Genomic DNA, 2,963 nt, shown 5'->3' on the forward strand with positions numbered 1-2,963 from the left:
GCAGGGTGCCGCGGTGCTGGTCGGCACGGGGCAACTTTGTGCGAGGGGATCGCGCTTCCCCGAGCACCGCTTCGGGCAAGGGCGCTAACGGCGGCTTCCCTCGGGCTGCCGGTTCTGGTTTGGAAGAGCCCCTGAGCGCGCGTTGGGCGTGATGGTATTCGTGCCTTTACGTTCCTCTGCGAGAGCGCGGGTTGCGGACTGTCTCGGGGAGCAGAGCCGTTTGCACGGATTGCCTTGCATTACTGTATATATATTGCTGTAGTTTGATGTGTGTAACTCAGTCGTTTGCGATGTCTTACTTTTGGAAAAGCTCAATATCAGAAGTAGCGATGTTTTTCATAGTGCGTTGCCTTTCCTGTGCGTGTGTGTTTGTGACATGGTACTTCCTTGGGAAGTGACAATCCGCTCTCACACTCAGAACACCGAGTTTGCAGTGACAAAGTTCTCATATGTTTGTGTGTCATTAGGTTGTATTTTTTACATTATTTTTAGTAAATACGTCAGATAACTAAAAGGAGATAATGGCTTAGATTAAAAGAGGTGCAAGTGCATGGCACGATTGAGAACACCCCACTTTCTTTTGCAGGTTGAGCCTGCCGCTGCTCTGGGAAGGCCTGGGCTGTGCTGCTGTACCCCAGCTGGGTTAGCTCCTGCCTCCTGCCCTGCTGGGGATGGCCCTGCCAGCAGGCAGCACCTCCTGAGCCCGGGCTGGGACGGCTCACTTGAGTGCGGCTCTTTGGAAACTATGTGAGCTGGTTCTGCTCTCCTGAAGTAAACATGATGAAAACGGAGTCTTCGGGAGAAAGGTCGACCCTCCGAAGTGCCTCTCCTCACAGGAATGCTTACAGGACTGAGTTCCAGGCGCTGAAAAGCACCTTTGACAAACCAAAATCAGATGGAGACCCAAAAACGAAAGAGGAAGGAGAGGCCTCTCAGAGCAGGGGGAGGAAATATGGCTCAAATGTCAATAGGATTAAGAACTTATTCATGCAGATGGGCATGGAGCCCACTGAAGGTGCTGGAGCTGCCCCCAAAACAAGGGGGAAGGGTGGCCCTCCATCACCTCAGAGACGAAACAGGCCCAAAGAGTTTGTAGAGAAAGCAGATGGTTCAATTGTAAAATTGGAATCTTCTGTTTCAGAGAGGATTAGCAGGTTTGACACCATCCATGATGGCCCTTCTTACTCCAAGTTTACCGAAACGCGCAAGATGTTTGAGCGCAACGCTCATGACGTGGGACACTCCAATCGCTATTCCCCAAAGAAGGAGAGGGCAGCTTCCAGCGAGCTGGCAGAGGAGTGGTGCAGCTCCAAGTTGCACAGGGGCAGCACTGACTCCCTGGACAGCCTCAGCCCCAGGACGGAGACTGTCTCTCCAACTGTGAGTCAGCTTAGTGCGGTTTTTGAAAACGCCGACTCACACAACGTCGTTGTTTTGGAAAAGTCAGAGAACAATGAAGAATACTCTGTAACCGGTCACTACCCGCTCAACCTCTCATCCAGCGTCACCAACATCTCCTCCCCTGTTGCAAACCTCGAGGGCTTTAGTCCTTTGAAGGATGCTGGCACGTGGTCTCCACCAGCCAAGCAGGGATCCAGCACGATGTCTGCTGAGCACTCTCAGCACAACAGCGCGCCTCCTGCACTGAGACAGAAGGCGACCACAGGCACTGTGTCGGGTTCAAAAACAGCTGAAGAAGTCAAGAAGAACACAGAACCAAGTGCTGATTCTGTTGAGAGCCCTGGGGCCAGTCAACAGGATCTGGTGCTTGACCGCGAAAGGTCTGCGGACAGTTCTGCGAGGAGTAAGGCAAAAACAGACACAGAAATTCTGTTGCGACAAAAGGAACGTTCAGAACATGCAGAGGGTATTGCAGATAGACCTGAAGCTGCAGAAATACCAAGAAATTTAGTTTCAGGGGATGATTTGGCAGCAGATGCTGCTTCAGATGCTGCTGAGACCCATTATGATGAGGCAAGTGAGAAAGAAGTGCATGAAGATGGGAATAATTTCCAGAGTTCCCACGTGTACATGCATTCTGACTACAACGTGTATAGAGTACGATCGAGGTATAACTCTGACTGGGGAGAGACAGGGACAGAACAGGATGACCAGGATGACAGTGATGAGAATAACTGTTACGAACCTGATATGGAATACTCAGAGATTAATGGATTGCCAGATGAAGATGAAATCCCAGCTAACAGAAAAATACAGTTTAGCCGTGCTCCAATTAAGGTAAAGTTTCCTTCATTCTTTTCCAGTGGTTTGGTTCATTTTCAAAGGCAACTCATCTTGAAATACATTTTGGCAATTGAACTTGTGCTGATTGTGGAGGATCTTTTGATAGCCTTTTTTTGCAGTCAGCCAGTGAGCATAATCCTAAATGAAGTAAGCAAGCTGAGCTCTGATTAGCTTGTGTCATTTCCTAGGCTGCTTGGTGGCTATCTGAGCTCACTGAAATTGAGAATGGAGGCTCGGGAGTCTGTGGAGTCTGAGAATTTTAATGCATATTTTGATGGACATGGCTGAACTGTAATGACATGGTGAGCATAGGAGAGGGTGTTCGGTGGCTGGTTGTTGTTGTTTTTTTCTCCATTGAAACTTCAGCTTCTTCAAAATATTCAGTGCCAAGATAATGGAATTTTTTTGTTGTTAGTATTTTATTTAGGCTTGTGTCATTGACCAAAAATTCCAACAGTGTTTGTGCTCCCTCTGGATTATTCATGTAATTAAATGAGCTGAATTTCTTTAAATTTTTTGGAGATGAAGCAGAGAAAACTTCTGTTACACAGGATTCTGGAAGGTGCCCCCTCCCTCTCCTTGCCCTCTGGCTGCACTAGCACGTAAGATGACTTCTCTGTCTTCTGGAAGCAGTCAACACAAATTGGCTTTATTATGTTTATTATAGATAGGAAAGATAAGAATTTGGAAAGCAACCACAGTGACGTTACTCTGGATGG

General features: G+C 48.1%; 1 pseudogene; it reads left to right on the top strand.

Annotated features, from left to right (window-relative positions):
• The first annotated feature begins 561 nt into the window (after positions 1 to 561).
• On the top strand, positions 562 to 2,540 carry LOC104911407 (annotated as a pseudogene).
• The last annotated feature ends 423 nt before the right edge of the window (positions 2,541 to 2,963 follow it).

This window comes from Meleagris gallopavo, chromosome 6, assembly GCF_000146605.3.
Source record: "Meleagris gallopavo isolate NT-WF06-2002-E0010 breed Aviagen turkey brand Nicholas breeding stock chromosome 6, Turkey_5.1, whole genome shotgun sequence".
Taxonomy (NCBI): domain Eukaryota; kingdom Metazoa; phylum Chordata; class Aves; order Galliformes; family Phasianidae; genus Meleagris; species Meleagris gallopavo.